The sequence below is a fragment of the Lepeophtheirus salmonis genome, chromosome 9 (assembly GCF_016086655.4).
Source record: "Lepeophtheirus salmonis chromosome 9, UVic_Lsal_1.4, whole genome shotgun sequence".
In the NCBI taxonomy this organism is placed as follows: Eukaryota; Metazoa; Arthropoda; class Copepoda; order Siphonostomatoida; family Caligidae; genus Lepeophtheirus; species Lepeophtheirus salmonis.
Genome location: NC_052139.2, coordinates 27667163 through 27692229, shown reverse-complemented (window position 1 = coordinate 27692229; position 25067 = coordinate 27667163).

Here is a 25067-nt window from a genome sequence, read left to right as displayed (position 1 = left end):
GGATTGTTTTTATGTTGAAGCCTCATATTTGTAGTCTTCACCAAATTATTGTTAATTTTTATCAACAAATTATTGTTATATAACCATTAAAAAAATGAGAAATTGATGTTTTTTATTCTAGAAGGGGCCATGTTGGGCCCAATAGAAGTGTTTTGAAGCAAATAAAGGGTCTACACCAGTGGATCTTGACTCAATTTAAGGTGAAAACACTAATACCAAGGGGTCCTTAAGTGATTTACTTTGAAAAATAAAATGAAAATTAAATAAAAAATTGAAGAACTAATTTTTGCTGCAAAAAGAATCAATGCCATATTGAAACTGTGGGCCTCGACTCCAAATGGGATCGTGATGAAAATAGCGAGGGGTCGTTAATTTATTTAGAACTGAATATAAGTTAGGTGATTAAATTATTACTATGACGCTAAATGTTACATTTCCCAAAGTCACTCTAACAACGTCTGAGCCAGTATTGAACATGTTTGGTTTCTATTTTGTATTGGTCCTACCCTTGCTGTTGTTCCTCCCATCAGCATTGCCCAATTAGCCGATTGTGGAGTTTATTAACCAAACATGACAGCCTCTGCACGATTTTTTTTCTTCAATTTGTTAGAAAATTATGAGCACCGTGTCAATGTTTGGCAATAGTATTTATAGGTCTGTATTGATATTGATTTGAGCGTGTGTATCTGGGAGCCCAATTTTTGGGGTTTGTAACGTTTCAGTCTTCAATCTGTTTGCATTAATTAAAAGACTGACTGACTGGGAAATATCTGGGATATCTCAAAGATTTATTTTTTCCAATCAAAATAAAGTTCCTGCAGTTTAAGTATTAATTTTTTTGTATCAAACATTTGTGGACGTTGCTAATCGGCGTTAAGTACAGTGGCTCTGATCCGAGGTATTTCATTGGGCTACAATGAGTTTTTCTTCAAAATAAAAACTAAAGCTAATAATTTTATGTATCACTTGAGAAAATAACTTCCATGCTTCTTTTGAAATTCAACAACATAACTTTAAAATTGAAACGTCTGGATCCCTTTACTAATAGAGAAGGTCGTTTCAAAATTGGACACCCTTGTAGACCCATTAAACTAATAATTTAGAAGAAGTTGAAATATTTGGGAGTTATGACCTTGTAAATTATGTACTTTGTAAATTTGAAATGTTATATATAACTATTACTTAAGCATAAAAAAAGATTTAGTAATAACGACATTTGCGAGTTCCTTCTGATTATTTTAAAAATGAATTTGAAATAAAAAAATAAGCATTTATGCGTGAAAAACTAATTTTCGGGGAAGGTCTATCCTGGAAATTAAAAAATATTTATTCTAGAGGGCTTAAAATATGCTCTTGGATCCAAAAAGTTTATGTGAAATTGAATTTGATTTTAATCCTACCCTTATTTCTAAATCTGGATCAATATTACTTAAATTTTACAATTCTTTATTGAAAGAAACAATTTTAAAGTCTCTCCCTCCCAATTTCAGACCAAATAAATTTACGGACCACTCTAAAATACTCACAAAGAATGTTGTCACGTAAGAGTAACTCGTCTAACAACCAAGTCCATCAACAGAATCTCGAGATCATAATATTACGTTTGTTTGTTATTTAATAATTTGATAAAGAAAAAAATATGGGTCTACCTAATGAGTAAGAAATGTTTGAGTCAAGCTCTTTATTTCTTTTTCACCTTACATAATATATATAAATGATAATACTCTTTCTCAAAAGATCTCGTATAAAAGATGACTCTATATTAATGCATTTTGAAATCAAATTATAAAGTAAACATGTATTTTTAAATCTTTGTCGTAGACATGATTATTATAAACAAAATTCCGTCTATTTCCCCTGGCTGTATTTATTAGTGTTGAGACTTGGTCCGTGACCGAATTTTTACTGGTTTTAAATCCAGATATGGGAGAAAATAGGTCCAGAGATGGAGATCGAAAAAATTTGTTCACGATCGGAAAACAATAAATTTTTCGTCTACAGTATAAGATGGTGCTCTGGACAGAAGCTCCGAGTTCCTATTGATGTATACAATTTGATTAGGTTTTGATTGGATAGAGGGAGCCCTAATGTTCATTCTTATAAATCAAACAGCGTGTATATCATTTATGCAGCGCAATTTACTTCATATGACGTGTTTTTTTACGTCATTTCTTAAAAAAATTGAAACACAAACACACATGACATCATCAACAACAATGGATCTAAAGAATCTGTCTAGACCGAGTTTTAAATGACACCGATCCGGAATGATTTTTTTAGAACCGATATAGACACATGTTTTCTTTAATTTCTATAGAGGGCCAAATAACTTTGTCCTACTAAAAATTATAACGGCCTTCCACCGGTCTCGAAATTGTAGACAAAACAAGAACTTATCATACTATATACATTATATGACGTACATGATAATATTATCTTTGATTGTATGTATAGTTGAATGAGATCTTAGAACTCATTCTACACCTGTTTATTCAAGAACTATGTCACTTATCATTAGATATTGGGAATTAATCGTGGATTTTTTCTACATTCATATATTTGATTAACAAAAAATACATATGATCTATCAGGGGATATTCTCAAACCATGTGCTCCCTTCAGGGAGGGGAGATTTGACCTAAAACCACGTCTTTCCTTGTTGAGGAAGGAGTGGAAATGAATTAAAACCACGTAGTCTTTAACTACATGGTTGGGTAGTAAAACGTGGACTTTTAATTGTTCTGGATTTTTTCATTAATATGCAAAGGTTTGGCGATTATTTTTTGGTATATTCTGGCTCAACCATCCTTTGTGCATAAAACAACTATTATAAACATTTAGTAATCTTGTCATCATGAGTGAACAAAAATCCAAAAGGCAGCGAATCCCAGATCTCCTAGATGCTAAAGTTGAGATGTTAGAATCATTGACATTGTAAAGTGCTTCAGGAGCCTAGTTTCCATGTGGCCAAGATGAAAAATGATAGAAAATACTTCTCCAGGAAAGCAGTAATTGGAGGGTGCAATTTAAAGAGGAATCCAGATTCCTTTCCGGCTTGGAGAAGAAGATAAAGGAGGACACAACCAATATTGATGAATCGCCTCGCCAACGACTTCTCCGCGACTACTCAGACCATCAGGAGGACTGTAAAGGGTGACTTGACCAGATGTCCTTCTGAGAGAGGTCAGGTTGGCCAGAAACATCTCTAATCCACTGTTTGTAATAGCATGAAATAAATGACGTCCTAGAGAAGAGTGGACAAAAAATTTAATATACATATATTTTTTCATTAAAAGGCTTATGGAACAACTTCTAAAAAGGCCGTAAGAAGGCTTAACCTTATCTTAAAAAGATGAATGTCAACCAAAACAAAAAGGACATGCTTCAAGGGCGAAGGGTGAAGAAAATACAATCTAATTCGGGAAAAAACTGCGTGGTTTATGAACCATCCTAAATAAAGATATTATCCTTCAGGTAGTCTTCTGTTAGCCTGTTCCTCTAATTAGTGAGAAGGTCCTTGACAGTATGAAAGCTCTTTCAAAGTCTATGGATGCCCTGGGGGAGCCATTGAAGTAGGCAATGATGTCAAAATTCTCCTTCACGCCAGACACATTCAATATTTTGGCTCAATTTTTTGGAACGTTGTAACACACAAATGGATTCACCCAACCTAAAACTGTAAATGAATTTGTTTTAGTGTACGCTAAACCTTTAATCATAATTAAAGCTTTTTTTAATGCAATGTATTAATTATGAGATAGAGCGTACTAAAAACATCCAGCAAAACACGCTCAGAACGTTTAACTTAACCATATATATACATAAAATACACAATTCATTATTTTATAGATATGTTCGAGTCAATTATTGCCTTTTTATTCAAATTTCTAGTATGAGTTACGATACTTAAGAATTTCAACTATAGTATAGACTCTTTATTTGATTTATGAGACTTGAATTAACCCCAATGTGATCCTCCTTAATGTCTCGCCACCTTGTAGTGTAGTAATCCCGGTTTTGATATTGAACGATAAAACTGGAGGGAATATAAATGACTCACTATGGATATGGTCATAACTACTAATCTATCAAATTCTCATTATTTTATTTTGACAATTGATTTATGCCACTTAGAGTCCAATTTACGACACACTCAAAGGGTTCATAAGAATAATTTGTTGAAGAATATGAATGTAATCCAGTCTCAGTATGATTCATTTGATTAAATAAATCCTTTTACCTAACAGGAATAACAGTGTCTAAAAATCAGCTTTGTATTAAAACAAAGAGATGGACAGATAAACCATTTATTTACGGTGAGGATGAAGTATTAAATAAAATAATGAATATGCAAGCTGACGTGAGGACTAAGCACCTTTATTGACGTGAATAAAGTATCTTTTATTACATGAATATCATCGAGGGGTGTCTGTAAGATTATATATATTTTTTAAATCCCAAAATTAAAATTCTTTGGAAAAAGAAAAAAAATTTATAAAAAGGTTTCAATTTCTTTTTTCCAAAATCGACATCTCATCAGAGCTTTTTTGCAAAAAAACATACAAAATTAATTGTTATTCCCAAAAAATTAATTAAAAAAAAAAAAAAAAATGTTCAGCTGTATACGACAAAATTATTTTTTTAGATTTTTCTGACAAAAAAATGCAAAAATTTAGTTTAAAATATCTAATTTGCAATGGGTTGGAAAAAGAATTTGATAAATCTATACCTTTTCACAAAAGTTTAATTTTTAAGTCAAATATTAAATTAAAAAAATCAAAAACTAAACTAAATTTAAACTTAAAAAATTCTTGTAAAAAAAAAAAAAAATATTAAATTAAATTTCAAATATTACATTTTTATTTAAAAAAAAATTGATTATCTATAGCTACTCACCAAAATTTAATTTTTGGAAGAATATTTCAAATATTAAATTTTTGTAAAAAAATTTAAAAATTTAATTTCAAATATTAAAATTGAAAGAACAAGTTGTATCTGCGCATCATTGACCACATCTTTAATTTTACGGATATCAAAACCAACCAGGAGTGAACTTATTTAAGTCATTAATTATTGTCAATGAAAATTATTTTTATTTTTACTATGCAGTAGGCTGGATATAAGTAGGATATGTATAAGCGTTATTGAAGTCATATCATAGCATCAAGTATGTCTTCACTCAACTATTGTTCCAGGGCATTTGCAGGTTTATATTTTGTTTTAGAAAAAAATTTCAAGAATCCATAGCCATTCAACAAAAAATTTAATGGATATTCTTAAGAAATCGAATTTGTAGGAAAAAATTTCATACACATTCACAAAAAATTGAATTATTTGAAAAAGAAAATACAAATGTTAAATTTTTACGTAGTCGCATAATTTGCCAGCATGACTTTCAAAACAAAAATCTTTCAAATAAAAAAATGCAATAAAAAGTTAGAATTCCTTAATTTTTATTGGTGGGGGGGTACTTCAGCTGTACTATTTCTTATTATATAATAGATAAAAGCAACTGTTACAACCAATTACAGACATAATCTTCGTGTTAATATCACCACGTGGTAAAATCTAATCTAGGTGTACATTATCATTCTGAGACAAATTCGTTGTGGGTAATATCAAGGAGAAGGAACATCCTTGTAAGCAATATGATTTGAGTAGTGGTGTATCCGTCCTTATTTATTCAGTCCGATCCGTTCTTAGGACCAGACCTATTTGTTCATGGGACCAGTGCATAAGAATATTGGTCATTCGAACACTCAGTAAAGAAAGTTATTTGACGTCATCAAGGACCAGACTTTATAAGTTTTAGTATGCAGTACTTAACTGGACCGGACCGAACTGAACTTCAGTCCGAAATAAGCACGGACACAACACTAATTATGAGTAATTTTCATTGGTGGACAATGTTATAATATGTAATTTCCTCGCAATTTTATTACATTCGGGTAATCCCAAGGTTTATAGATATACAAGGTTAGACAATCATCTAATGGGCCTTGCTAGAATTTTCAATCTGATGTATTGTACCGTCTGCTCGGCCAGACAGGCATATTTTGACAAAACACGCAACCACTCGTAGTATATGACGTCAATATTGCAAGAATTTTCAATCTAATATATCATTGCGACTGCTGGACAAGAAAAACAGATTTTGACGAACATGCAACCACTCATTTACTATGACATACATATTGCAAACGTGGTGCAAGTCAAACATACGTCGTACACGCGTTATGGTATAACCATATATCTCTATTATATCCGGATAATCCAACTATTAAATGACAAAGAAAAATTTTATTGCAGCCTTTTCTTTAAGTATTATGGCCCACTTCTAATATCACAAAATACCACTCGGCCCTCGGGTTGTGCAGCTGAAATACAAGACCGAAGGTAAATTACTTCTAATATGTTATAATATAATATATATTAGGCTCCAAGGCAAATTGACTGCACAACCAGATGGCCAGGGTGTATTATAACATATTATAAGGGGTTTAGAAATGCGGAGGTTAAAACACATTTTGCCCCAGTACTTCACCTATAAACTGCAGGTCTGGGGTGTATTTTGGAGTATTTGAAGGGGTCCTACATTACAAGGAAGTGGCAGTGGAAAAATACGGGCCCAGCCATTCACCTGCACAACCCGTGGGTTTTTGTATATTAAACCTTTTTACCACAATCATTTTAGAGTGAACCGACATTATAGTATTAAATATGTAAATGAAAATCCTATTCTTGAATAGTTCCATCGATTATATATGTATATAAATTATTTAGAATAACGGATTCATCCCCTGAGAGTCAAATTAATTTGAAACGTGCCTGGAATATTATTTTATGTTAATTAGTTTTTATCTATGTATATTATTAATACGATTCATTTACTTGTATTCTAAATTAGTTTGTCGTTGATTCATTAGAATTGTATTGTATCGTAATCAATTTATTAAAGCAACAATCCTAGCTCCCACTGTTTGTCCATTAAAAGTATTTTCAAGTCCAATGTCCTTGATTTTAATGAATGCTACTAAACCTACATACATTGCTTTAATGCTTACACATGAGAAGAGATGGAAAAAATATGAGGGATTTGAGATAAATTATTATAGGAATAAGTGGTTTGTCATCGTATCAAGATCAACTCTGTTTTTAACGTTCTGCGATGAGTTAAGAATCCCGAGAATGGTAGCTTTGTTTAAAACCTTTAATTAATTCATTTAAGAGACTTATTTTCGGCCCCATATGACACTTTTAAATACAATATATCAATTTCTCATTTGTGTTGTTTTGACAATCAATTTTGGCTATTTTAAATCAAATTTGTTTGATAAAAGACCCACCTTGCAGAGACGGATGATTTTGTAGTTTTGAGGATTTAAACTCCCTCGATTAACTTTCAAAACAATGATAAGAGGAAAAGAAGTAAAAACTTCGACCCACCATCAAGATAGACCAACCAAATAAAGTCAGTATACGTATTAATATTTCCTCATCAACACATTTCAGTCATGATCTGCTTCACTTTTAAATAAATTGTACAAACTTATCGCAAGTCATGTTTCCTCTTTCTTTCTCGAAATTGAAGACAATGAGATAGTTCAAGTTAAATCCTTGCAACCTTTTAATTAAAAGAAAATATTATATGAGTATTATACTACAACATCCATCACAATTGCTAGACTAAGTTTCCACTTCGGATTAGACAATGATTGCAGTTTACATCTCTTTTCAGGTATATTTATAATAATTTTCCGTTCAGGATCAATGGGTTTGATGAGATTACATTCATCTTGTAGTTATACCCTAATAGTTCTTGGTGGATACGAGAAAAAGTCGTAATGCTTTACTTAATGAGATTTTATCTTACAACAAATTGAACTGAATCCCCCATTCCTTGAATATATCATAGGAAACAAACTCACAACCTCTCCGCATAAAAATACCTTCCATTTAATACCATGATCATCCATAGTTACAATTCTACAAATGTATCGAAGAAGTCCTTCTCTTCTTCCTCCAATACTATATACTTCATTTTGTCAAGTTATTTCCTTATTTTTAAAAGATTGCGAGGATTGAACTTCTATATTCCCCTGTCTCCAATTTTGAGACAGTAAGAGATTCTCTGGCGAGCGGGCAAACTTACTTAATATACCCAGTTTGTCTTGGATCGAGTCCTAACACTAATAGACACACGGTTGCCCCTTGGTATAAGGCATATTTCTTTTGCTTCTACATATATACAAGGATGTTCTGAAAAGTTTCCGACGTCAACGTGAAGATGGCAAATCTCGTAAAAAAAAAGGTTAGTGACGTCGAAAGTTTTTACCCAAGTAACTAAACGTGACCATTAGCCTGAGGAGATATAATGGTACAGTGTTGTAATACTTTTTGCAAGATGTCGCTTTTCTTATGACGTCACTCTGTTGTCTCTCTTACGGACGTGGACTCGCATATATATTAAAGAGAGATTTCTCTAAAAATATTCAATTTTTGGAGAACAACTGTGGATACAAAATACCAAATAATAACATAATAACCATGGTTTTTGATGTTTCACCCCCCCAAAAAAAAAATAGCCCTCCTCTAAATTTAAGAATTTTTTCTTTTTACTGAGTAATTAAATATTCAAAATTCAATTTATTTTTTAATTTTTTTGCTCCAAAAATTTAATTTTCAATTCATAACTGTATAAAAATTTACCAAAAATTTAATATTTAAAACAAATTTACCAAAAAATGTAATATTTAGAGTTTTTGTTTCAAAAATTTCATATTAGAAATTTAATTTTTGAAATTTTTTTTCCCAACTTTTTTATTTTTTTGTGAACAGCTGTAGATTTTGCAAATTTTTCTTCAAAAAATTAATTTTTTTGGGAAACAGCTGGGGATTTAAAAAAAATCAAATTATTTTTTTTTATAATAACACTGTGTTTTTGATTTTTTCTCAAAAAATTTAATGATTTAAATATTATTTCCGAAAAAATTTATTTTTGTGGACAGAAATATAATTTAGAAAATTTTTCTACAAAAAAATTAATTTTTTGTGAGTAGCAGTAGATTTTAAAAAAAATCCAAATGTCCCCCCTATAAAAAATATATATCTATATATAATATAATCCTGTGGAGGCCGTGTTTGCAAAATGGTATTTCTCATTTATTATTTAAAATATTAAAGAATAGGCCTTGTTTTTTTTTGGTTTTTTTTGGAGTCGTCCCATGATTAACTAATTCACCCCACATGATTGTATATTTTAATCAATATGGTTTATTTATAAGTCGTAGAGTATCATTGCTAAATTCCAGAGTCATACATATGCAAAATCCCTCATAATCACAATAGCACATTGTACGTATGCCTACTTTTTTAAAGCCCTAAAGCATAATGGAATGACTCGCATAATTTTCCATCCATGGAGGAGAATAATGTAACATTATGTTGACCCTGAAATAACAATAAAATATTTATACGTTTTTCATATTATCAAGACATTTACAAACACATTTATGTATACAGATATAAATGTTGTAAGGATGTAATGTGAAATACTCAAGGGGAATAAATGATTTAGCAAATTATCATTCTTTTTTTTTGTTATTTTATTTTTAGTATGTTTATATTTTTGTACGTTTTTTTTTATTTTTTTCTTAATGGAGAATTAAAAATTGCCTATAAATTACACCTGTATTTTAGAAGGGGCAATTCGTAGCAGGGACGTCTGCAGCCTTATATGTGAATATACACAGTATGTCCAAAAATTGATGGTGGTATTAAAAATATCCGTTTTATGGTTAAAAAAAAAGTATTTTTGGTTGGAATAAAATGAAATTTGGTTGATACAATCACAAGTCTATATTTAATTTTTTTGATGCAACAATTTTTGATGATTGTATCATACATCAGTATAAAAGGGCTCAGAAAACACCACAAGATGTTATTTGAAATTCGAAAATTGGTCTAAAAAAATGAAGGATAGACAAACCCTCGCAAATCCGAAGGGTCGAGAAAGGAAGAACAAAATTAGCAAAGTTCCCAAACTGGTGATTTCAAAAGCTTTGACCAAAAGAGGTAATCCACAAGGAAGCGTACAGCATGATTGACTTCAAAGGCCTATCCAAGTCATCTGTCCACAACTTCCTGAGGCACTCTTTGAATGTTTTTCCAAACAAACCTCGTCTGTTGCCCCAACTTTCAGAAAACCATTGGAAGGGTCCAGGCTTCAATTCTGTCGTGAGCGGAAACACGGGACTGCAGATGACTGGAAATGTATCCTCTTCAGTGATGAAAGTCCGTTTGAGCTATTTCATGCTCCAAATCCCCATACAGACTGGGTTTGGGCAAGAGATAAGGGAGATGTGGAACACACTCCAACTGTGAAATTTCCCCTGAAAATTCCGGTTTGGGCCTTTATTATCCACCAGCCAGTGTCAAATCTTCACCTAATTTATCAAAATCAAACTGTGACGGCCCAGTACTACTTACGAGGGATCTTCAGCAAGTCTCTGATGTCAGCTAGGTCTTCTACTGAAGAAACTGGACCTCCTTTGAAGAGGAAAATGTTGTCTGACACATCAAGAGTCACTTTCCAGCAGGATGGGCCCTTCTCACCACTCCAAAAAGGCACAAAAGTGGTGTTAAGACAACTTGGATTCTTTCTGGGGCAAAGGCTCAGGGTCTGCCAACAGTCCTGATTTATCTGCCATTGAAAATTTGTGATCCTTAGTACAGAGAGAACTCAATGAAAATGCACAATAACTTCAAAGGATGAATTAAAAAACAAAGGAAACTGACAAAAGTTTGGGAAAAAATTCTCCAGATACTTTGAATAATTCTATACGAAGGGATGCCAAAATGAATAAAAAATATTATTTTGGGAAACAAATTCAAAAACCTTAAGCTCTTCTCATAAAATTATATTTTTTGGGAAAAATATATTCAAAGTTTACAGCCGTTCACAAAAAATTACATTTTTTGGATATAAAGTTCAAAAATTAAATTAAAAAAAGAAAAAAATGTATTAGATTTCTCGATTAAAAATTTCAAAAAGTTTATTGTTATTTACTAAAAAAGTTTAATAAATAATTTATTTTTTTTTAAATTTGAAGAATTAAATGAAATTTCCAATATAAAACTCTTGATTTTTTTTTTTCAAATATTTAATTTCCTAATAAAAAGTTAAATTCTTTAATTTATGAGTGATACAGCCCCTTTAGCCTACCGCCCATTGTGGACATTTGAAGCATTTTTTTAAAGAAGCCAAAAATTAACATAATAACCTTGACAATTTGAAAAATGTTTAGTTGGTAAATAAATGATTTAGCACAATTATAATTATATTTCTATAATTTCATTTCAAATAAGTGTTATATTTTTCCACGTTCTTTTCTTTTCTTAACAGAGAGTTAAAATTCGTCATAAATTCCACATGCATTTAGAGAGTATCTGGAGAAGGAGGAAGTGAGACTGTTGTTCAGTGGTACTAATCGTATATATTTTAGGCATCTTAGAAAAAAAATCCGAAAAGGAACATAATTACTCTGACAATTTGATGAATGTTTTATGTAGGAGAGCAGATAAGTGGTCATAAATTCCCAATTTCATCAGCTACAATTAGCTGTGAGAGGAATTAGATCATTACAAATCTCCCTTCGTATCCTTCTTAAATACACCTCACACTAATAGATGCCTGACCTTATCAAGGTGTACACTTAATTGAAATTTTTAATAATACAAATTTAAACTCGGTGAAATATAGGTTTTGTGACTCAAGATCCAATATGTAATGTTTCGACTCAATCAAAAACAAAACAAGGGGGAACACGTAAATGGAACAACAAAGAAGTTAAATTTGAAAGTTTTTCATGCGACATATCCCCCATGGTCATACCCAATGACCTCAGATGTAGCTGTACTACTGTATATCGCGCCATGGACTTATTCACCGCCATCACAGTCTTGTACGTGGTGTCTAGCAGACCGAAAGTCTACCCTCCCATTTTTGTGGAGAGAATCAAGTGGCTTAATTCGGATGCTAACAAGGAAATCCTGGATACAAAAGTGGACCAGATAAATTCTCGGGTATAACTTTGTTTATGCTCTAGTTGGCGCTCTGAGCCATAGCATCGCTAACGTCCATGCTTTCCTGAGTCACTATATACATTTTTGGCGCCAATATATGTGGTTTTCCTCCTCTCCAGACGCGAACCCGAGAATCTGTAATAATATCAGTCTATAGATTAATACAAAAAAAAAAATCGGACCATAATTTGAAAACAATTACTTTTCGGCCTACAATTTGAGATTGTGCTCGGACCATCGAAATATTCGTCAAAATTGGTCTAAAAAACAACACTGAATACCAAACCATAAAAAAATTCGAGTCTCAACACTAACCATTATAGTGCCGGGTTTTTTCCCTTTTTGTTAAGGGGTTCTTCGTTGGGGCCCTTTGCATTTAGTATCTACTTTAAAAAAATGTCTTGAAAAAATGTTTAACTAACATATATAAGTCTATAATATAATCCATTGGAAAATAAAATAAGTTGTACATAAAATTTGATCTCTCTCTCTCTCTCTGTAAACAACAATGATATTATTTATCAGCATATTTGGCACTAAGTCCTTATCTTCATTTTTTATTTGTAGAACTAACTTATACGTAAGACCTTATCATGAATCGTCATACATTATTATATATATAGTACATGCGTATATTGTTTCTGGGAAATCATTCCTGATAAGAATTCCTATAACATAGGTAGTGACGATAAAAAATGGAGTCGATAGGGTTTTTTTTTTTGGCACTTTTCTTTATTTTAGCACACACTAAATCATTTTTTAAAATATGATGTCCAATATTTTGTATGCATCCTGAATATATAAAGTCTCCTATTACTCAAATAATATTCCCCCCCCCCTTTATTCTCTTACTTATAGTTGTAAATCCTAAGTATTTTTAGCGTGCGAATTTTGTTGTTACTGTTGGTAACTTGAATAGGTTTTTTATTTTCTAAAGCTGTTATCATTAATATTTCATTTATGAAATAATTGTCTCTGCTGATGAATGACGGGGAGTAGCGCCAAGGAGTTTAAACTCCACTCCTAATTGGACTCCGATTAGAATGGAGGATCAAAAATTTAGTAATTCCTGGACTTGACCTTGTCTCCCATCGTCAAACGCTGCTTGTAGCTGAAATCTTATGACAGCTAAGCCACTCTTCTCTCAAACAATTGGGATTCTGTGGCCTCATAAAAGACTGGGAGTAACCTTCAAAATTAGTAGCAAAGTTATAATTGTAAGTCTCTAATCAACTATGAGTAGAATTGAGGATCGAAATATGGCCTTTTTTATTTCCTTACTATTTGTCATAGTCAATTGTCAAACTGATCTAACAAAACAGCATGACAGCTAAGTTGAAAAATATGTCCGTAAGAAGGGAAACGAATAAAGGCTCAATAATCATCATTACACCCAAATTCCTGAAAGGAATATAATTAAAAATTTATAGGTGCTTGTAACTGATCAAATGTCTACTGTCTAACATTTTTCGAATTGTAGGGATTATTACATTAATTATTACATCTTTCTTTTGAACATACAGAAAATGCTTTGGATTTATTACCTAATAGATGCAGCAACAGCTTCAATCCCTCTGAACGATAGAACGTAACGTGGAGATATATAAGAGGTAGTGCTGATAGATTTGAGGATCAAAAATGGATAAATTTCTGTGGTTTTTTTTTTTTTCTTCACTACTAACAAACATTCTTTAAATTGTCTGAGAGCAAAGTTAAGTTTGGTTTCTTTTTTAGCATATCCGTATAAATATATGTTTGTACCTAAAAATACTCTAATAAAATATACGAGAGACTTATCAGGTGAAAAAAAATGTCTCCTTAAATACTTATAGGTATGAAATTGTCTACTTTTGCAATAAATATCTAATTGTAAAGTGTGAGAGCTGATGAATGATGGGGAACAACGCTGAGGATTAGTTGGTCTCCTTGTAAAATTGAGGATCGAAATTTGGAGTAATTTATGCCTATATCATTGGTTAATAAAGAGTGGAGGTTGCGTTCATTTCCTAGATCTCATATCTGCTCGCAGCTAGTCTAATGAAACGTCGTGATAGCTGAAGTACTCTTCTTCCAAACATTCTTCAAATTATCAGAGTGACTGCCTTCATTTTTGAATTTCTTTTTTTAGGATACGGGGGGGTTACATTCATTTCATGACTATCTATGATTTTCTAACAAAATACATATACTGTAGTTTTTTTGTTTGATAAATCTTTGGTTAACCTTTTATATTATGATGTCATCAAGGTTCATAGACGGTTTTTTGTGATGATTTTACGAAAGATACTCCGTCTGAGAATACTCTTCCTTTACTTATGTACAATACATATGTCACATTCAGGGATGATGGATGGGATGTTTTTCCACCGTTTTTATTGATCACATATGTTCATATATAGAAAATACGCCCCTATCTATCTAAGTAAGTTAATCACCCGATTATAATTAACTTCATAGAGTTCATTCTGTAACTATGTTTGAGAGTTAAAATTGGGGTTGTATGCCAGGGCATTTACTTAAAATGTTCATTTCAGTTGAATACAATACCTAATGATTAGTCCAGAACCTAGAGGGTGGTCCATTGAAATTTGAATACTTATTAATTCAATAATTAATTAAGGTTGAGTGAATGAAATTAATTCATATGTTCATATATTCCAGCATAAACAATTAGTTACAAAACAAAAATGTATCTCTATCATGAACATAATTCGAGAAATTGGCACTAGAACGTGATCTACAATTTTCCATTCCCCCCCAGTTGGTTGTCTCTAGGATCCCTGTCTACGCCGTCAACAAGTCTGAAACGTTGGGAAGGAAGAAAGACTCTATCAAAAAGGCCAAACTGGACCCAGAACACTTATAAAAACACATGAGCCGAATCACTTCAAGTCGTCCTAGAGGGCCCATGTTAGAGAACTCTCGGTTTCACAACTGACTTTCAAGAGAGCTATCAAAAAAGAGGGTGGAAAGAGCCTTGTGAGGGCGGAGAGGCCATTTTTGATACTATCAATGAAACATACACATCACCACTGTTGCAAGACTCTTTTGACTTCTTTTGTGACACTTTTAGTACCCATACAACCCTGATCCCATACCCCTCGAATACGACTTTTGGTTGCATGTTGAAGCAAAGGCCTGCAGTGTTCCTCATTTATACATCAGGCTCTCAACGCCACTCTCAGCCTCCACTTGGACACCATGACAGAGGACTACATCTGCAGTGGGTGCCAGGCCTTCCCCCACCACTATTGGCGGCTACATTAATGATTTAGAGATCTCAGACACACATTTAATTAAAGTATTAATATTATTGAAATTTCATTGTTAATTAATTCTTAATGTACCACTCAGTACTTAACTTGTACGTTCTGCCTTTTTCCGTTCATCTGATCATTTTTTTAAAGGAAAGAAATCCCTTTGAATTGGTTTGATGGTTGAGGCTGAATTGTGTGATACAATTAGAGTAAAAAGCTGCCACGTGATCAACTTTTTACCAAATATCCTTGGCTGTGAAAAAAAAAAAATCTGAATGAACGGCTCTTTCTTTGTCTTAATACCCAAGGCTGGTAGGTATCTAAGTATATCTTGTCACATCAGATCAACGATAAATCGTTGTAAAGTTGTTAGTGTATACTACAAACCCTTTTTACAGTATTTCGCTTAGCCAGTTTTGTCGTGAATTATCGTGCGTCAAATATGTAGATCTCAAAGGAAGAAATTTGACATATTTTATCGCCTGGAAAGGAAAAACACATCCTTTCTGAAACAGACAGTCACTGGTGATGAAAAATTGATCACTTACGTACATAACCAGCGACAGAGATCGTGGTAGGAAAATAAAGAAGCGTCAAGACCATGGTTAAGCGACAATTGACTCCTGGAAGATGTAGCTGTGTGTTTGGTGGGATTGGTAGGGAATAATCCATTATAAGCTGCTCTCCAATACCCAAACGTTCAATTATACACTCTACTGTAAACAACTCTACCGTTTAATGTTGGCAATCGAACAGAAGTGACCAGCACTGATAAATGGGAGAGGACTCGTGTTTTATCAAGACATTGCCATGCTGCAAACATCCTTGATGAAGCTCTGGAAGCTTACATGGCAATTTATTATGCACGACAGTATGGACTTGCCACCAAGTTAATACCGCCTTTTCCTCTCCATGGCCAACGTGCCTGGGGGTACAAATTTGTGTTCAATGTAGGCTTTGACAGTTGATTGTCGATTTTATTTTTGCCAATAGGGACAAGGGCTTTTATGAAAAGAGCATTATTAAGTTGGATTCTCTTTGGTAACAAGTTATCGAACAGAACGGGGCATTTTTGGTTTCAATCAGATGAGTGCAACACTTGAAATCAAGCAAAAAATACAAAAAAAAATCAAACAATTATTATTTTATTTGGATTGGATTCAATGTTAGAAATATACTCCAATAAATATTGACTGTACTTTATGAACAAAATGCGTTTGAATCACCTTTGGGTAGAGAGAACTACCAACTACAAAAAAATATGAATTAAATAGAAATGATTGACAACTTGACAGCGTTGCATTAAAACTATATAAGAAATGAGCCGTTAGCTTCAAAGTAGGAGGAAATTATAGCAAAATGAGTAGATGGAGCAGATCCACTGAGGGAAGAACCGTTGGTATTTGTTTTTTAAAGTAATTAAAACCATTAAAGGATATTTTTGGAAATCCATACCGGGTGGTCCATTTAAATCTGAGCAGTAACTAATTCAATAATTAAAAAGGTTAATTGGTTAAAACATATTCATATTATTCATATATATGAAAGTAGAAACAGTTAGTTATAAACAACAAAAACAAACTTGAGCCGTCTAACTTACGTATAAGTCGAGAAAAAGACTATTGAACATTATCCACAAACTTCCATTCTTGTACTCCAAGCAGTTGGGAGTTGTCCAACTTGTCAAGTCCATAACGTTAGAAAAAAAGAAGATCTCTGTCAAAATTATCAAACTGTGCCCAAAGGAGTTACAAAAAACCATCCTAGCCAATCCCATCAAGTCCATGAGGGCCCAGGCAAGTGATCCCTGGGTTTCACGCTAGACTGTCCAGAGAGCTATCAAAAAAGTGTACGGAAAGAGCCTTATGAGTGTGTCCATGAGGGCCCAGGCAAGTGATCCCTGGGGTTAACGCTAGACTGTCCAGAGAGCTATCAAAAAAGGAGACGGAAAGAGCTTATGAGACTGTCCCATGAAGGCCCAGGCAAGTGATCCCTGGGGTTAACGCTAGACTGTCCAGAGAGCTATCAAAAAGTGTACGGAAAGAGCCTTATAAGTGTGTCAAATGCCACTTTTGACACCAGCAATAAAAGAAACCCATCTCCCCCGTTGGAAAACTCTTTGGAATGAGTCTTTTGAGGCCTTTCAAACTGTTTTTTGACACTTTTGGCCACTTTTACAGCCCTGAAGCCACCTTCTCGACTACAACCTTTGGTTGCATTTTGAGGCCTGCATTGTCCTTCATCCAAACATTGAGGTCCTCAAAACCCCTTTCTGCCAGTACCGGGGCATCATGACAGAGGAGTACATTATCAGTGGGCACCAGGCCCTCTGCTACCCCCTGGAAGTCATCATTGCTGCTAAGAGCAGCTAGATTAATGATTAAGAGAGCTCAAATACACTTGTATTTATAGTATTTGGTAGGATCGTATTTTTAACTTTTTTCTGAATGACCGGCCCTAGGATTGGAATAGACGTACACAATTGTATATTAGACATTTAAACCATTAAGTTATTCATTAAACTTTCGAACTTTTTGAGTTTTTAATTTAATAATTTTCCCTTTGGATCAAATATAACATTTGCAAATTTTGAGCCGTGGGCAAAAATTTTTTAGAAAACCTTTACAAAAATTCAAACAATTTGTCCGACTTCTTTGCAACATAATTGAAAGTTGCAAAATTCTTTGCATGCAAAATGCTATTGATGGAATCACCATAGCTCAAAGTCAACGTGCTTGGGAGAAGTTATTCTCTTGAACTCAATGTGTGTTCGCGCCCAAGCGATTCCTAGTGAAATCCATATATTTTGAGTATTTGGATTTCATATGTGAAAAATATATGGAAAAAAGCCGATTTTGAACGAAAATAAACGTATTTTCTTTGTTCATCCGGGTAGTTGTCTGCCCATCCATTATCTGGTATGATTTTCAAAAATGGTATAAAACAAAACTCAGTATTATAATAAATACTTTTTTTTTATTGTTAAGACTAGTTTTATTTTCTTTTAGAAATAGGAAGTATGTTGTATACTCGTATCCATCTAAACCTGTTGTAATATACTAATGATGATATTAGAAGCAAACACTGTCTTGTAAAATAAAGAATATGCTTATAGATACATTCCAGATATAATCCTCGGAAGTAGGATATCATTATACAAATATGCATAGTCTTGGTGATTGCAGGATTGTCCATTAAACTCCGACTTACTAATTCAATATTTAATTAAGGTGGAGTGATTGAAATTAATTCATATATTCTTATAATAAGCCATAAGCAATCAGTTACAAAATAAAATAAAGCTGAGCTCTGATAAGCTCTAACCTATCAGATGAGGAAACGAAACTTAAATGTGATAGATGAGTTTCCATTCTTTCATTCCATAGAGTTGGGTGTCTCCAAGAATACTATATAGGCTGTTATAAAGTCCAAAACGCGTGGAGGAAGATAACCAAACTGGACCCAAATGGGTGAAAGAATAAAACAGCTTTACCAACCCCTCAAATCCATGAAGGTCCATGCAAGTGATGACACTTTTGACACTAACAATGAAAGAAAATCATCTCTCCATTGCAAGACTCTTTTGAACTCTTTTTTGAGACTTTCAGCGCTACTACAACCCTGATGCTAACTCCCTTAACTACACCTTTTGGGTGCATGTCAAGGGGAAGGTCTGCAGTGACTGTCATTCAAACACTGACGCCCTCAAATCCACATTCAGCCAGCATTAGAACGCAGCGGCTCCCAGGCCTTTCCATAATTGCCACTAAGGCCGCAAACATTGATATTTATGAGAGTTGGGCCATACATCTATTTAAAGTTCTTCCATGGCCTTCATAATACATGATACATTTTTGCTTGACAGTTTGAAGGGACCCATGAACACCCTGGGAGGTCTTTTATACAGACAGTTAGGGTTGTAATGACTCAATATTTTTGAGTGTGGGAGTTTTTTTTTATTATTGCTGTGTTTGGCTATCTGAATAGTGTTTATTATTATTATTATTTTCTGAAGCTGTTATCATGATTCTTTGATTATGGATTTTATAAAGTAAGGCAAGGAACACTGAGGAGCTGCTATAAGCAATGATGCTTTATTGGTAGTACATTGGGCATGTTGGAATAAAAGAAACTGAAAATCAATGTGGTAATCCTGACAATTTAAAAGTGGGCGGGAAAAGAGCAGCAACAATTAGCTGTGAGAAGGGAAGTGGGGTAGGAGTGAATAAACAAGGAGATTGGCAAGTTTTACACCGATGTCGATCCTCAATCGGCCCAAGAAGGACTATAAGTAGATCAGCTTAGCTATTATGACGTTTAATTTTATAAACTACAAGCAGCTGTGACAAGGGAATATATGAGGATATGGGTAGGATGTGAATCCTCAATTCTACTCCCATTCCAACAAGGCCTTACAATTATAACTCCGCAACAAATCCTGTGGCATACTTTACGTGTTGCGTCGGACGTGGTTACTTGATGCAAACTACCGAAAAAGGATCCAGGATGACCAAAGGAATAAGATAATATTTATAAATTCTATGGACAGACTTAAAATCATACTATTTTGCGATTTACAATTATGCCTGGGCACTTATAGTTGTAAATATTCAAGTACACAGTCACTCATAAATAAAACACATTTTGACTTAACAAAGTAAGTAAAAGAAAAAGGGGGAAGGAGGATCAAGAAGCCAAAATTCATACTTTATGTCTTCTATCAGATATACACAAATCAGGGCGTCCACAGGATTATATATATATATTTTTTGGGGCATATATTATATTAATATATTTAAAATAAAATAAAAATTGGATTTTTTTTTAAAATCTACAAGTATTTACAAAAAATTTCATATTTGAAGAACAAATTCAAAAATCTAGAGGTATTGACAAAAAATTAAATTTTTTGGATTCAAATTTTAAAAATTAAATTTTTGGATTCAAATTTTAAAAATTAAATTTTTGAAAAAAAATAATTCAAATAACAAATTTTTAAAAACACCTACAGTTATTCACAAAAAATTGAGTTTTTTTGGAACTCAAACTCATTAATTCACAATTTTACAAAAAATGAAAATAAATTGAAAAATAATATTGAAAATTAAATTATTTGTATCAAAATTTCAATAATCTGAAAGTGTTTACAAAAAATTTCACATTAGGACTTTTTTTTTTTTAAATCAAAAATTTGGAACTACTTACAAAAATTAATTTTTTTTGAAAAAAATTTCAAAAATTAACTTTCAATTATTCTTCTTATTACTTTTTATCATAAATATTAAATTTTCTAGTAAAAAGCAAAAACTCCTTAATTTGGGGAGGGCTACAACACCCGGGTCTCATCTCATCCACATTCTAAATGAACGTATATAAGTTTCTACTACGATGAAAATTTGTTTGTGAACGAGAATAAGAGAAAAATCATTGACAATTGCTTTTGCTTAAAAATACATTAAAAAATCTTAGATGATGCCAAGATATTAAGTTTGAATTATAAATAATGCGTTAAAACTTAATTTTTCTCAATAATATATTGATTTAAATATTCATTCCCAATAAGGAACATTCGGCGTACGAACTTATACGTGTTCACTATAAAATTGTTTTTGCAACAGCAGAATTACCTTCAAGACCTATTTATGAACGTGATCCAGAATGGCCACCTTGTTCTACAGCCATTTAAAAAATGTAAAATCAAAGAAAACGAATAAGACATTGGTTCGATAGCTTGATAAGGAAATTACTAATTTAGTTTAAACGTTCGCCAATGCTCATTCACTTAGTAACGTCAAAGAATTTATAATGTAAAGGAAACTGTACGTGACGTTCCTTGTCCCGAATTAGTACTCAGATATAGCAAGTCTACTTGTCTGTATAGAAATGGTATAGTGGTCAATTCATTGATTTGCCTTATAGTTAATTCCTATTTGCTATATGGACGCATAAAAAGCGGCCTTTAAACTTTCTGTTGCCTTTGGTTTGATTATGGTCGGAAAATCATGGCAATCAATCAAATGGAGACGTCCCAAAACTCAAAACTTCCAACAAATATAAAGAAAAGAAGAACCCTCGAAAGAAATTCGTTTTATAATGTGCCAGCCTGGAATAGCCGAAAAACAGAACTGATGCAAAATGAGAATTCCACCTTCCAAAACCCATGTCCACTGCAGAAAGTACAATAATAAAAATCCCTGTTTTGAAAAAAAAAAAAAAAAAAAAAAAATGTTTCTTGGTTTTTCATTCAAATTAGTCAATTAGTTATAAAAAAAATCTGCATATAGTTAAAGAGGCTCCTAAATTAGAGGGCTCCAACTTCTAATTGTCATCGTAGAAAAGAGTCATACAATGTATGTTGTAATTGAGATTTCATTTCATGTTTGATTTATGAAAAAATGACAAATTATTTAGTAGCTTGTAAATTACGATGGAGTCAACATAGGGTCTCAAAGGGCAAAATAACGAACAGGGAGATTGCTAACACACTTGGATCACAAATACAATTCAACCAAAGGATCAGGAAGAGTTACCTAACTCAATCATCAAGAAGAAGTCGACACACAATATCGGTCTAAAAGATATATAATAATTTAAAATAAATCTAAGGTGATGACGGCTTCAGCGATTACGAATTACGAAGACTTGGCAAAAGAAATGATAGAGGATATCGAAGAGTCAATGGATGAGCTAATATACCTGAGTAAAATAATTGCATATGAAGGGTTCGACTTTAAGACTATCATTGCTACGCTAAGGAGTAGAGAGCCTGACTTCATAGTCTTCAAGGCTGATGTAGGCCAAATGATCAAGATCTTTTTAAGTAGAGGAAACAACGTTCACAAAATCCTTCATTCAATGTCTGGGGTAGGTAAACAACGTCTGTATGATCTGGTCAGGAAATATCAACTGACTGCCAGACTTAACAGGAAGGAGGATATAACTTTAGCTAGAGTAGCTTCATGTTTCCCTCATGTAACACTTAAAGTCCGCTCAATGCACATCGGTAGGCAGATTATACCAGCAGCAAAAGATAACCTGTTAACTACTCCAAGAATAGCTAGTTTAGTACCCAGAGAAAGAAAGTTTACATCGATCATACAATGCTTAGGAATAGTGGCTTTCCTCACATCTGATAGACTCAACAAAGACAATAAGGATGACGTAAAGACTTTAAAGTACTTGGACACTCAACTATGTAGTAGTATCCTCACCAGATCCCAGAAGATTAAGACTCTTGTATCATTTGGTGTGCTACTGCTGAATGAGTCAATATCTACTCCTGCGGAGGTTTGGATTGATGACTTTGATCCTGCCAAACGCAATATCAGCGAATTTCGCATGAGGATACTGAGTGAGTTACTAACTGATATGTAACTTTCCTCATTAAACGAATTAGACCTAAATTAATCATTAGTATCGACCATTTATACTCATTCAATTAAATTTAAAAAAAAGAAGAAGTTGAAGGTAAAAGAGAAGAGGTGGAAGTCTAGGGACAACAGCTTCATCATGAGGCCAAAAGTTTTCATTTAGGATATTCCCAGCAGATCAATTCCCAGTTTGGCCAGAGAATTCAATATTAACTGGACCACAATGGCAAGATGTATCCCGTAGGATTTACGCTGCAGGTCATACAGGCTTTAGAAAGTATGTTTGACAAAAACAAACGACCGCTGAAGAGGCTCAAGCATTTAACAGGGGAACAAATGATTTAATTCTTTTTGAAGGGAATAATTGCTGTCAAGATCAAAAGTGTAATCGATCCATCACTCTTTTCAGATGATTTTCTTAAATGAATGTCCTCACACAAAACCTCTTGCTTAAATTTTACTCTTGAAAAATTGGCAATTATAAAATGTGTACCATTAAATAAAATCCACCCTGTATATATTTCATAAAATTTAAAATCTTAAATATTATTTTATTCAATACTATATTAAAAGCCAGCTTACTATATATAAATAATATTTCCAACATATATGTCTACATGATCTACAAGTCATTGTATTTCTGTCCTTTAATAAACGGAGCATAATCATAGAAATCTAGACACATGGAATAATCACGCATTCAACTTAAATTGTTTTTACTTATTTCACCTTTAATAAACATTATAAATTAAAAGCCGTACTTATTACATAATCATCAAGAATAATGTCATAGATTATTTACCCTTATAATTAATCTTTTAACTAACAAAAATGTTTATACATGTTTGTAGGATCACTATTTCAAAAATTATAACAAAAAAAAAAAAAAAATGAAACACAAATTTCAACACACTTTACTAAACTACATATTATTTTCCGTTGTTTCCTACTTTCTTCGACAGATACGCTCACCTTGCAGCCCTTAATTCTATGCAGTCTACTAAAATCTGAAGATATAATTTATTAATTAAAATTGAGTTACAATAAAATCAGTACTATAAATAGATGTGTGTCTTCAGTTCTCTTAATCATTAATCGAACCGCTCTTAGTGGTAATGATGGCTTCTAGGCAGTGGCTCCCGCTGCAGATGTAGTCCTCTGTCATGGACTCCTAGTACTAGCTGACAGTGACATTGAGGGTCTCGTTTTTTTTTTAATTAACGACACTCCAGGTATCAAGTGTCCAAGAAGTTTGAAAGAAATCAAAAGTGTTTGGTTAACGATGGGTTTCTGTCATTGTAGGTGTACAAAGTAGCCTCTCCACCCTCATAAGGCTCTTTCCATCCACTTTTTTCACAGCTCTCTGGACGGTCTGGTATAAAATACAGACATCGCTTATATGAGCCCTCATAGACTTGAGGGGATTACCCTGTGCAGTTTTCCTTCCCTCATACAGGCCCAGTTTGGGCTTTTTGATGGAACCTTTCTCCCTCTCCAACATGTTGCACTTGCAGACGGCGTAGATGGTGGTCTTGGAGACACTCAGCGTCAAGGAATGCAGGAATGAAATTCGTCCATCACGTTCAAACGTAGCTAGAGAGCTATTTTTTTTTGTCAGCTGGCACTGGGACACCATAACCGAGGACGTAAACCAAGTTTTAACGAGTGTTAGGCTTTCAATGTCGCCTGGAAGCCAACACTACTGCTACGTGCGGGTTTATTAACTATAGAGAGAGCTCAGACACACATCTATTAAAGTATTAATTTTGCTCACATTATATTGTTCATTAATAAATTAGATGTTGTTGAAGTTTAACATTGAAAGTGTTCAGAATTTAATGGACTACCTGGTACAACTTATATCCTTATTTATTTAAACACGATAAAAACTTAGGAAAAGGAAAATGCTCCTTATTTTAATTACTAGGTTTCTGTTTATTTCCTTAATTTAAAAGCTGATGGTATCCTATCTAATAAAACGTCATCACAGCTAAGCTGTTCTTCTCGAGAGAAAAAAAAATCAAACTGTCAGGATTAACACGTTTATTTTAGATCCTTCTTTAATATACCCAAAATATTATCGATTTTAATCCCTAGATATCCCCGTAGAATAAGATATCCTTCTAACTTTGTTTGGACGAAACTTTTTACGTGTTAAAATACTCTGTACGACGTATAATTAGTATGACGTTATGAAATATTTATTATATTTGGTGGATCTGTCACTTTTGATGATCTTGTCAAGTTTATGGTGTATATGACCTTCAATAAAAAGACAACGAAAAATAAATAAGGTTATTCAACCTGAGTGTCGTTCAAATAAATATAAACGACGCAAAAAGGTTTATGTTTCTGA